The 13,892-nt window shown below is 39.7% G+C and overlaps 1 protein-coding gene across 3 annotated transcripts in view; it reads right to left on the reverse strand.

Annotated features, from left to right (window-relative positions):
* ntrk3b (neurotrophic tyrosine kinase, receptor, type 3b) overlaps positions 1-13,892 on the reverse strand; it is a 371,163-nt gene that overhangs the window by 13,234 nt on the left and 344,037 nt on the right. The gene's annotated exons all lie outside the window — the stretch shown is intronic.

Raw genomic sequence — 13,892 nt, forward strand, 5'->3', positions numbered from 1 at the left:
GTCAAACACAATCTCTGCATGTCAGCTTGACGCAGTAGATGAATCTTCTGGATGTTTTAAAGAAACATGAGATTTGTCATTCTGCCAAAAGGCTGCTCTTTCCTGGCCGTTTATACAGAACGCCCTTTAGTTTGTACACTTCATCAAATTTAGTTGCTGAGTACGTGGCCTCTGTTTGTTTGCCTTTTCTTGTCCTTCATCTATAACCTTAATGTGAGTACTGAATGGGGTTCTATAGATAACAGTTTTAGAAGGCCAAATAATAATTTAAACTTAACTGATTTTTTTAACCCTTTGCTAACCTAGCCAACATTATTTGCTCATTTTGTCTGTAATTACTTTTTGAAAAATTCAATTTAAAGTCTTCACAGGTATATATATATATAATTTTCTTATTCAGCAGTTTGATTAAGAGTCCTGTCAGATGTGTCTATATACTATTTCATTATTTTACAGTACCTTGTGTTCTTTACAAAATAACTAAAAAATTGCAAATTTTCCACGAATGGAATGTTGAACGAAAAAGGATTATCTTATCTGAACAGGATTGTAGTGTATTGCCTAACATTAGTCTTGTCTGGCAGTTACATAACAGTTACACCTGGCACTTACATGTGTACATTTTGAGTACCAACTAACCTCATGTAAAAATCTGATTTGTGTGGTGCTACCTGGTTTAATCAGCTGTTTCAACTGTAACCAGGCCATTAAAAGGCTGCAATCAGTGGTTATAAGTGTCATGGACATAGGTTAGTGAGCCCCTGACACAGGTGCAGTTAGGATTGAAAGACCATCATTGGGCTATTACGTTTATTGTTAAATGGTGACCTCTTGTGTCAACGATATTTATGACAGGAGCAAGGAAGGAAGTCAGGTGACGAGGTTTAAAAGCGAGAAAGTTATATTCAGGTGGGACAGAAGGGTGATGGACGGGTCAAACAAAGACAGGACTTTCAGCCCAGGAGTGCTGGGTTTGTGTCCCAGATGGTTGTTTTCAGTAATGTAACCGTAATATCTTTTACTAAACTTAACCACATTGTTTTTGTGCCCTAACCTAATGGAAGTTAAAGTTAAAAGTAAAACCTAACAAAACAACAACAAATTCACAATGTTAGATATGCAAATGAAATTTAATGGGTTATCAATGGCCTTTAAACTGAATACTAGGTCTGGCAGCCCCCTTCTTACCCATATCTATGAGGCTAAAAGCCACAGAAAACGACCAATCAATGGTCTGATGGCATCTGAATCGAGTGAGTGGTTATAACAAATAGCTTGTGGTGGCTAATATTAGCAAACTTGAGATAGATACTGCTGTGTAACTGACAATCAGTTTGCTGACTTAATAGATCTTCCTTATTTGTGCTGCACTCACACAACATTTTCATCAGGTCTTCTAATGATCTCTCTAAAGCAGCTGCTTGGAAATGTTGAGAAAAGAAAGCAAACGTTCTTCTTGTAATGACCTTGTGGTCACAGTGACCTCTGTTTAATGAAAGTTACGTGGTCTCACTTTGTAAACAGCTTATTCTCCTGGCTCCTGAAGGTGTCCAAGTCTACCAATGGTCACCTAAAGTAAAGTACACTCTAAAAAGAAGGACATTTAAGTAACATTGTGACTTGTAGACATTGTCTTGAAGAAGTGTGTTATGGTTCATAGGTCTTGTTACATCAGAGTTTTTTGTATCCTCTCAATATTGGATCCACACTATGGTTCCAGGTATTTTGTGCCACATTGGACTTATAGCATCTTTGTGTAACCTCTTGTTTTGAGTGTCTAAAAAAGGTCAATAACAGTGTAAAGCGTTTACTGCACAGCCATATCACAAGGCTTCGTGTATTCTTTACATTAAACACAAATCGATATTTGTACACATGGCCTAGAGGTCAACAAGACCATTAGAGATGGTTTCCTCCAACACAACACCTACATGCTGACTGTGAATCAAAAGCACACTCCATTAACCTCCAGAATGTACAACTTTTGGTCTTAGAAATGTTTCAGCAAAACAAATGGAGGGCATCTTTTCAATTCCATTCCTCCCTGATTGAAAAACTGCCTATTTAAACAAGTCATTTAATACTGTAGTCTTTCACTCCTTCTTCTCTCTGAACATGAGTTACATGAAATAAAAATGTGACTTTAGAAATAGTCTTAAAACTTATATGAAAATAAGCGGCCTTAGAGTTTTGGATTTATGTTTGTTATGACAGCAAAATGCAATTTTATTGAATCTTTTTACTCCCCAGTGAACTATGTCTTAAAAACTTTTATTTTTTCACATTTATCTGAAAGTCCAGAGAGGGTTTGCTGAGCACACACTTATTTTTCAGCTCTGTCCTGCTTCACATTAATACATTTACACACATTTACGCCTCAGAGCCGCCCAGTACAACCACAGTTTTCTGCTAATCCCACCAGGGGTTAAGTGCTCTGCCCCACTGCAGTGTATCTCGGGGTTATAATGTGAGGAGAGAACACTTTTGTGTCGTTTTCCCAGGATCCTCCAGTCACATTTCTGCTTCTCTGTAACTTGCCCAAGGGCATGTGAGGTGTTTGCAGAATCTCAAAGACAGAAACATCCTTTGCCTCCTAATTTTTCCAACTCCTCGGTGCCAGCTCGCTCTCTGGCTGAGTCTCGGACTAAACAAGTATCATCCACCACCACCACCACCCTGGAAAGCAATCGAAGCTGTTGGTGTTTTCCCTCAGCGGCAGGACAGATAAAATAGTAATTACGGTAAACATAAATTTGAGAGGTGTTTCGAGTAAGGTGCCCTTTCTCCGCGTCTTGAACACACACATTATTTATTGACATTCCCGGAGTGAATTTGATGGTGGCGCAGAGGGTTTGCAGTAGTTTCCCCTCTTGTTCACCCTCAAACTCAGCTAATGGGCAAATGAACACTGACTTATACCCCATCTAGTCTCATTACACATGACACATTTTAGTATTGTACACAACATTAAGCCAATATCGATGCCGAGACCAGTCGCCCCTGTTATGTAAAACCTCTGAGCCAAGCCTAGCTGGGTGGGCTGAAAGTGAGGTGAAGGAGTTGGCGAGGGGCTGTATACCAATCTGTCCCCCCATGGAGCTTTATAAAGATTAAACAAAATTAATTAAGTTCCTGTTAGTCTAAATGACTTATCTGAGGTCCACCCAGCCCATTGCATGCAAGGCTAAACCTCATCAGATGCATACTAATGATTCAACCGCTGCTGCTGTGGCGAGGGGCATTAAAACTGGCTGACTCTCCGCTTCCCAAATGATTTCACGCTATCACCTTGGGTTTTTGTCACAAGGCCATGGCAATTAGCTCGGAACATGGGAGGAAAAGAAAAAAAAAAACAAAAAAAAACCCCGGCTGAACACATAATAAAAATAAAATAATTGCCCCAGTAATTATCCTCATCTTTCTCACTCAATGTCACATCGAGACGCTGGCAATGCTCTGCGGGGAGTGAGGAATGAGTCTGGGGCTTTTTTTTGTTGCTGTGTAAACTGGATTAGTGCTCTGCCTGTCCCACCGTGGCAGGGGAGTGATTGGATTAACGGCGTGGAGAGCACAGCAGCATGGCAGGGGGATAGATTACTAGCCCAGTTGGGCTCTTCGATGGGCGCTCCGTGGCCTGCAGGGAGCCCTGGGAGGCCCCAGACATCTTAAAGGGCCCCGATAACCATCTAGACACACACTCTCTCCCTGCTCTAACCATGCCGCTATCTCTGCTCTCCCAGCTCAAACAGCGGCAAACACAAGTTCACTTTTAGAGGCTATGATGTCCATTAGGTTTCTACCTGCTGCGCTGCTGCCAAGTGGAGATAAAGTGGTATCTACTCTGGCCGCAGCATGCCAGTGGGTGGTGAAAGTTTCTGAAGGTTTTCAAAACACATGCACGCACACGCGCGCGCGCACACGCACACACACACACACACACACACACACACACACACACACATTATTGCTATCATTTTTAGTATTTAACTCTCCAGAGCGACTTGTGCAATACAATGTCTAGATGGGTAGCTCCTTAGTGTTGCTGCTGCCTCTGTAACTGCACTCTGAATATGAAATTATTAGCAGTACAGGCCTGTGATACTAACTAAATTAGAACCATACGCATTAGAGTGCCTTCTTTATGGATTCAACTTGGTGCTAAATGAATACAGTATGTAGAATGCACACTATTTCTGATTAAATAATACAGTATGCAACCTCTGGACACTATGCCAGCATAAATTTCCCACAATGCAATACAGTAGCGACCGAGGAAGGTCTGTAATGTCAGTAAGTAATAAATACTTCTGTATAGGTGAATAACTTTGGTCATGAGTCTGCAGCCTAATGTGAAATTTTTGAAACATTATATGAAGTATTGTGGTAGGGGTAACATTACAGACGGATGACAATTATCAAACTGTTTGGGGTAAAACACTGTCTGGCTTTCTGTCAGCCATGCTAGTTTTTGACACTGAAATATCTCATAAACTATGTGAATGACATGCCATGAAATCTGGTACAGAAAGATGCCTATGACATAACGTTACACAACAAGTTTGCCTGCAGTTTGCTTTCTCTAACAGCTTAAGTAATGTTACCATATCAAACCAAAAACTACAGCTCACTGAATCTGAAGAAACACATAGGCTAGTCTACTACTATTTATGTACATAAAAGCATGTTTAACTATAGTACTACATTGATGTAGTGCACTGTATGGGATTTCAGACATAGCATAAGAGTCGACAGCCATGCTAGCAACTGTGTATAGCTGCTTTTAGGCACAGCACTGGTAGGAACTATAGAGGCAGATTATTATTATTTTTATTCAACTAGCTGTAAATAATGCAAAAAAGTGTATTTATTTTACACTCTTAAGACGGACTTTCTCTACAGTCACACCTCCTTCATTTCTTAAATTTAGTTCTCCATAATATAGAGATCATGTAAGACAGAAGAGCTAGGCGAAGAAAAAAAAAGCCCAAGGAGAGAGATAGAGTTTTTTCATCCCTTCATGCAGCAGCAATAAATATGGCCTGTGTACTCATTAGCACCGAGCTGCATACAGTTTTGAGGAGCTTGTGCTCAATAAATAATGCAGCAGAGGAGTGTCTGTTTGATCCTTGAAACACAAGAAACCTGGGGACCATTTTTCTTCAAAGCGATGCAGTGCAGGTAAGCAGGGGCTTTCTGGCAGAGTCACAAAGAACACTAAGTCCTTGAAACTGAGTCATTAGATTATAACATTGTAACCGTGTTTGATAGTCATTAGCCTAATTCAAAAATGTATATTCTGGCTTTAAAACAATTTTTATTTCCTACTCAAATGTAAAGACTGTAATTGCTGTTGCTTTCTTTTACATAACTAGGGTTAGCCGGACACTTGGTTTCTCTTTCTTCGACACCAGCCTCCTTTACATTCAGGAAATGTTACACCCATTGAAATGAAGGAGAAAACACTGCCATGGCTAAATCAAAACACTCGGGCTGCATGCAAGCCTCTGGAGAAAAGTCTACAGAATTTTTAATATCCTCTAACAAAAAAGTACAAACTGGAAGCCTCTACATCTTATCCTCTGACAGGAAGCTATATGTCACTGTTCATAATTTGGCTGTAATGAGCTCTTCTGAGGCCATTTCTCTTCTTGTCTAGAGCAACCAGCTAAACATTGCAGTTTACATTCCACATTCAGAAAGTCAAACTTAAATTAACACCCTATGTTACCTTGAATTGTGAAGGATTTCTTTTTTTTTCATATGCATAAGGGATAAAAAAAAAATCCGAAGAGGGCAAACAGTCCTGATTAATTGAAGTGAAAGGATTTGTGTTTAATAACAGCAAAACTATACCAAAACCTCACGTTACAAACTCTCAAACAGCTTGTGTGATGTAATCCAAGTTATCTCAGTTATCCGGTTATATGCAGTAGACATTTTCACTAAAACCATATCATTTAAAACTTTCGCATAAACAGTCTCATGCACAGGGGAATAGCGTGTCTTAGTAAGTGCGTTCATTTGAACGCAGTCTTACCGTGTTCATTTGGGGTCTGTTCATACATGACAGCTTATGAAAAAACAACATTAAAATACAGTAATCCTGCTTCCATCTGGCTACCTGAGGCTGCTGCTGTGTGCACATTGAAATCACCATGGAAAAAGAAAGTCAATTTCTCTCAATGAAATATTTAATCTCCTCAAAGCTTATGACTGTTAGTCATGGCTGTGATGGAGACAGAAAACAATTGTGCATGGGGAAAGCACCTGTGGTTTAAGTCACCCTCATCAAGTGTATTGATAATTCACGGTCACATAACTCCCATGTAATGAAACAGCTGTCCTGTTTTTTGAAACAGTCAATAAAATTAAGCAAATTGCAAAGCTTTCTTTTTTTATTACATTATATTATTGTAATACATATACACATGCCAATTAGATGGTAATTTGCATGAGAAATAAAGAAAAAGGAACAAATCTGTTCAGCATATTAACCTGCTCGTAGTGATCAGTTTGGCCTGGACAAATGTGATCAGTTATAAAAACCACTGTACTAAGGTTTTAATAAAATGGAATGTGTTTGACAAGCATATGACTGGATAAATGACACTTAGATTACACTGCATGAGTTTTGTTAGAGTTTGTAAACAGATGTTTTCATAGAGTGTTGCTGTTGTTAAACGTGGCTCCCATTTTCTTAACCCTTTAACAGGCATTTTAACTGCACAGTTGACATTCTTCAGGTTTTGGTTACTAGATTTATTTTTATTGGTATCTATTTATTTTGGTTCATTTATTGGTATATGTTTTTTTGTTTGAAGTTACTTTTATTTTCAGTTTCTATTACATTACATTGACTTTTGAACTTTTTACAGTGCACTATACTGGAATTTTAAATTTCAAACCAGTGGTCAGGCTCAAACCTAAGTGTAATAATAAATTTTTCTTAATAAATTGACAGATTTTGTTAACATATTCCATGGTCTATAATGTATATTTTTTTTTGCAAGGGCATGTCTTAGTGTTACTGTTAAAGGGTTAAATGCATCAAGAATATTCTTTACTCACTGTGGAGGCATGCTAGAAAAATATGTAACCTAACCTAACCTAACCTAACCTTCACTAAACATAACATAATATAATATAACACGGTGAGGCTTTGATTTATAAATCTTAATTTTGAGGGTGAAGCATCCCTTTAACACAAATTACAGATATGCAATGAAAAACCATACTAAATTGGGAAGCAGCTTTCTCGGACTCCTGATTTGATTTAGCCAATGAATATTGTACAAATGTAACTGCTTCTTATGAGAAAAATGACAGGAGGAAATTAGCTGTCAAGGGCCATCACATTTACTGCAATGCACATAGTAACTCTGTTCTGGATTAAAGACATGCAATACAAAGGAAGCTGTCATTACACTGTGAGAAAATAATACGTGTAATAATGGTATTTGAGAAGACCTGCAGACTGACAATGACCCTGCATGAGCTCCTCCGTCTTTCCCTTTGATGCTGTTCCTGAAACATTACTGGTAAAAACACAATATTTCACTCAGTCTTCCTACTTTAATACATAGGTACCTTTAGAGCATTCACTGTCATTTGTACCTTCCTAAACATGCATAATTCAGTGCTTCACTCTCTGAACTCAGGAAAACATTCCCTGATATATTGTGAGGCGGCAGTATAAAACATCTACATAGCAGGCACCATTGCTGCCGTTGGCCTGTGCAGGTTTCTGCAGTTGTCTCTTTTGAAACAACACAAAAGCACATTCAGAGCGGGTGGAGCGGGAGGATATGACAGATGGATGTGATTTAGGACAATATTCATCTCTTTTCTGAAGTTGTTCCCTCCTGCTGCAAAGTGTCTCGGGAGTCCCAGAGGGCAACAAGCGTCAATACGACTAGTCAGCGATGGGAGGATTGTGTTCTTGGCAGGGTGCTGCTATTTATAATCACTCAACACAGGGAAAGTGTCCAATACTGTTAGGAGCTCCTTATCTCTGGACTCTGTCAATATTCCCTTGTGTAGGCGGGCAGTGATGCTATCACAACGTACCAAACAGCAGCTTCACACGAGGCATGCCACACACATATACATACACACAACACCCCAAATTCAAACTGACACTGGTCTCTTTTTGTACAAACCATTTCTCTGATTTCTGTCTAATCCAACATACAGATTTACAAGATCCTCACTGCAGTGTGTGTTTGTGCTGAATCAGTACATTATTCAATAAATTATTAAACCGTCTAAACTTTACTCAATATGTTCACCACCAATTTTGATAGAAAGAACCAACATTTGAAAAGTTTATGACACATTTTTACTGTGTCTAGCTGCATGCACCCCCTTTTCACAAGCTTCAACTGACTAATTCCATTCACACGGCAGTCTTTTTCACTGCTAAGTAGGCTTGGGCTGTATCACAATATTACAGTATATCAGGGAATTTAGAAATCTTGAAGGTATGTTTTTCAATACCATCGTAAATATAGGCGCTCTTCTCTCTATTTTTAACTCATTTTATGTTGTGCACAGCATGCACCACCAGAGCTCAGTCTCTAGTCTCTACTTGTGGCACAGGCAGCTGAGCTGAAAGACACCGCAGCACCTAGTGGTGGAGGGATAAGTTCAGGACTGTAAACAGCCTGCAGCCAGCAGCAGCAGAGAGAGACCGGGGGGAATAACGTTATGTTTTTTACATTTAACTTGGTGAATTAGTACTAGCAAGAGTAACCAAGGCAGTTTGAGGGAGTTTTATTCTGTTTCTGTCGAGTTTGATGAAGTATGTTTTATGATGAGTTAACTAGGCAATTAAGCCTCGTTTTTTGTGACCAAGAGAAAGCTGAATTCAAAAGTTGTATTTATCTGTTTAATAAGGAAAATAGGTGTGAGGATATTGCATTACTTAACATTTTGTGGGTTTTCTTTGTGTATTTATTGGTCTGAAAAGCTGAGAGCTGGCACTGCACCCTTACACTGCCATATACCATGTAAGCCTGTGAAATTACAGGAAGGTATAAAGGTATGAAATATAACATACCGTCCAAGCCTACTGCTAACTCCATTGTTAGCCGGGGCAGAGTGTAGATACACATAGAGTCACCAGCTGCTTCTTTTCACCCCTCAGCAAGGACTAAAACATGCTTGGAGGTCCACTTTTTCACTTGCAGGTCTACCCCACTCTGCACAGCCATCCTGAACAACCAGCATGAGTCTCTGGTGTAATGTCAAGGACATGATCCCTCACTGGCTTCCCACCTATGATTATGACTGTGTCGGGCACTGTAGTCTAGGATTGAAGTGCGCTAACCACCCTTACAGTCCCTTATTAAATTACTGTGCCTTTCACTCACAGACACATCGATAATCTAAGAGTATAGCCCTCTTGCAGCTTCTCTTTAGTCTGTCGTTTGAAGGAACAGTTAACTCACAGCACCTACAGTATATATTAGCCTTATAATCGTTCAGACAAGAACAATCAGCTGAACCGTTTAATCTTTAAGCAGAGCAGAATCTGCCTGCTAAATCAGCTGTGACTTGGTCTTCAGAGACAATTACACGGACTAGAAATGAAACACACACTGTTGTGTCCGTTATTTGTCCACAGGGACCCATCTGGGCTCCCATCTATGTCTGTTCCACAGACATAGTGGGAGCTGCCCGGTACAGCCACAGAGGACTAGTTGAAGGTATGGGGAAGGGAATTGGACTAGGCAAGTTATTCAACTGTATATACTCTATGCACAGATATGAGAGTACCAGCATGTTGCCACAGCCACATTAAAGTTCATGCTATTAGGGGAGTTACGCTACTCTAGTCAGCCGTTAAGTGTGTAGAAAGGCTCAGGTTGCAGTGTGATAGTTACTGAAAGGCTGCGTGCCGTGTTTGCAGAAAAAAAAAAGGCTCTGTTCATGTAACATTACTACAGCGCTCTTCTTTTATGCTCGACAGCAGAGTTGGTCCAGACTGTGAAGCAGCTATGAGTCAGGCTAAAGTCAATTAAAATAGCCTAAAACAGGAGGCCTCCCACATACATTTTGGAGCTGTGGAGCTGACAGCCACAAGGAGAGTAACAAACATGAATGATCACGTAACATTTTGTATTCGTTCAGGATTTCATTTTGCTGTGGTGGACTGCAACCACAGATTTCTGAACAATGCCATTACAGTCCCCCAAAAGTGAAGCCAAAACATCTTGAACCCCTCCGGTGGCTTGCTGCAATGTAGGTCTTGGTATTATCTATGCTCAAAACCAGCAGAAAAACTTAAAACTCAAATATGGTAATCCCACATGAATAGATATTTGAAAATATTTGATACATCAACCAGCCCTGGCTCAAACCTAAGTGTATGTCTCCTCATCAAACTCCCTCTTGGCAGATGTACAACAAGGGTTTTGTTTCTCAGTTTTTTCAAGTTGATTAATCCATTGAAATTCAAACACATTGGCTTGATTTCTTTCAAAAAACATGGGAAGATGGCAATGAGCAACTTAGGAAGAAATAACCCCAAAATTAGTAAAGAGAAATTAGTAAAACAAAAACAAACACACAAACAAGAAAATTACCAGAAAATTAGCAATCCCCCAACAAAAACATAAAAGTAAAAAAAAAACAAAAAGAAAAAAGAAATTTACCTGAAAAACGTTAAAAATAATAATTCTCTTACATTTAAATATACAATTTTAATAATCATAAATATAGTTTTCTGAACATTTTGCCCTAAATAAAAGCAAAAAAATCTAAATAAACTATGTTCTTGCAATACACTAAACATTTCTTGCCACATTGCTCACTGCATTTCCCCCCATGTTTTTTAAATAAACTAAACCAATTTGCTCAGGGTTCAAAGGTTTAAATTTGAACGATGTCTGACTGCAGCACACAAAAGTGATGTCTTTCCAGGTTTTAAAGGGGGTAATAGGAGAGCAGTATGTAACACACAATACAGTATATTCATTTTTACAACATTTTCTCTCAGCAAATCAAGATGCCATGATAAGCAGTGGTCAGCCTATTACCTTTACTTCAACTTAAACGCTCATAGGCATCTAGATCTTCCATCAAGTCAGTTTAGAAAAAAAACACCAGAATCTACTTTTCACAACTGCTACTGCAATAAGCACAAACATTTTCTTTGGCCGTGGAAAAATGATAATAATGCAAATTTCCCATTCAAAATGGCAATTACACACACAACATCCATGCATTGATACTTCTATTGCCATCACACGGATACAACAAACCTACAGTACATGCAAGATGAACAACTTAAGATCTGCCATGGTTACAATAAAAGTGGCCCATATGAGTGTCTAAACATCCAATTATTCTCCTCCACAAAGAGCTTATAATGAGTATTCAAGACTGTGAGGAGACTATTTATATGTCCTTGATGCTAAACCCACAGTAAGCTTTGAATATATCAGAAGTGTTGCTAGAAAATGAATATGCCATTAAGCTATGTCACAGAGCAAGAGAGGTCTTTGATATTATGTCCTCTAAATTCTTTTACATGAACAGAAATATTCTATTTGGTCTTAGATTAAGGCAATTTATGTATGAAATGTACATCTATTTATGTTGTTAAGGTTTATGTTGTTTGGTGTCCCAACACTGCTGCTCAGCTGTGATTAGAGATCTTTAAACAGAGCTATGCATGAGTATTTTTAATAGCCAGAGTACTGGTTTTCTGTTCCTGCTGACACATCCACATTGACAGCCTGACACTTGTCTATATACAAGGCCAAACTAGTAAGACTGGCGCACACTGAGCCATATCCCCAGCCTGCACTGCACAATACACACACGCACGCACGCACACGCATGCACGCACGCTCGCACGCACACACACACACACACACACACACACACACACACACACACACACACACACACACACACAATATTGCCATAATTCTTTAACAACCCAAACAAATAATTCAGACTGTAATAGTATACACACCACACAGATGGTGTGCATGGAGGAGTAATGTACCGAGCACTAAAGACATCTCACTCAAACTTCCTTACAAATTATTTTATGTGTGCAGAGCTGCTCACCCAGCAGGCAAGTACTTCATAACTGCTGGCGTTGCCCCCAGCAAGGTCCGAACCAGCCCAGCTGTCACGCTGGGAAAACAAAATCAGACGCACCTAAAGTCATTTCACAAGACCGGCTGTTTAAGCGATACAGATATCTAGCAGCCATCACTCCATAATATCCACTTATTTATTCAGAGAAATGCTAAATTCTCTCAGCCCGGCAGTTGCCGCCTGGTTTGCGGCGTTCAGAGTTGCTAATCGTGTTAAACAGTAGAGAGGACATGAATCGGAAGCTATATAAACAAGCCTCTAAGCATCAGGCTGGAGGCTCAGCAGGCTCATCTACCACAAGTGCTAAACGTCTCCATCCTCGCATGAATGTATGAGGGCTGGTGTGGGGGCCTGGGGCCGCACTGGGGAGGGAGAGCTCTTAACTCTCCGTAGAAAAGAAAAGATGGAAACAAAAACATATCAACAAAAAACGACCTAAGAGAGAGCGGCAGTCTTCACCCCCTCGAAATATTTTTTCAGTTAGTGGGCCCGCAGGATTTATTTAGGGTTGTTTTGGACCCAATTACAAACAAAGTCAAAAGTACTGTGAGCATCCACAACTGAAATGTGCTTTTAAGGTGTCAGGTGAAACCTTGCAATGCTTATGCCTGATGTACCTACGTTAATATATACAGAAAGAGACACAGTGATGGCCAACAGTTACTTTTAACTTTAACAGGGACACTTCACCCTGACATGAAAATGTACATATTTTTCCTCTTACCTGTAGTGCTGTTTATTGGTCTATATTGTTTTGGTGTGAGTTGCAGAGTATTGGAGATAATGGCTGTTGTCCACCTTATGTGCAATATAATGGAACTAGATGTCACCTCACTTGTGGTGCTCAGAGAGCCAAAAGAATGGATTTGAAAAACTCAACAGCAACATCTCTCTCCAGAAACCATGAGCCGCTTACAGAAGATAATTCACAGACACTGTTGTGGGTAGTTTCATGTAGGGACTATTTTCTCTCTGGCTGACTACACTTGCCAATCTTGTCATTGCGTAGAAGAAAACCAATTTGCCCAGGCATCAATTTGACATCAGAAAGACACTGAACTCCTTTGTTGGACAGACAATGTTTTAAATGTTTAACAATGGCAGAGATGTTTTTTTTTTTTAAAGATATATTTTAGGCTTTTTCATTGCCTTTATTTGATAGGACAGATAAAGTGTTTCCTCTACACTCATTTAGGAGTGGTGGCCCGCCACTCCTAAATCCTACCCGCCGTTCCTTCAAATGTCCTTTTCTTTTTTTGGTTGTTTTTTTTTTTTTTAAATTGCAAATACACCACCGCCGCATCACAGCACAGTCCTGCACTGCGTTGGGTGTCGCGAGTGCTGAGGCAGATAACTATCTTGCTCCGTATCTACTCTTTGGGGTAGATACCACCGCCCCCCCCCGCCCCCCAACAGAACTAATTGGTGCCGACGTTAATTAGCTACTCGCATCCAGGCATCAGGTCGGAGAGTCAGAGGAGTGTCGGCTTGAAAATAGCGTGCAACTTACCGGAGAAAAGGTAGACTTATTAGCTTAAGAAAACTTAAAATAGATTTTATTAGTTAAATAAACATTCGCAAAATATTGATGGCCAGCTAAGGTTACGTAGCTTAAGTTAATTGGGCCCGGTGCCAACTCAACTCAGTGTCGCTAACGTGAGTAAACTAATTGATAGCATTAAGCGATATACACGCCATGATGTATTTTTACATTCAGCCTTTAAAAAGCGATTTTCATGCCAACCATTCAATAAAAAGGGGCATTATGCTGGGCATAA

The sequence above is a fragment of the Plectropomus leopardus genome, chromosome 1 (assembly GCF_026936395.1).
Source record: "Plectropomus leopardus strain MGB_pleo_1.0 chromosome 1, ASM2693639v1, whole genome shotgun sequence".
Lineage (NCBI taxonomy): Eukaryota > Metazoa > Chordata > Actinopteri > Perciformes > Serranidae > Plectropomus > Plectropomus leopardus.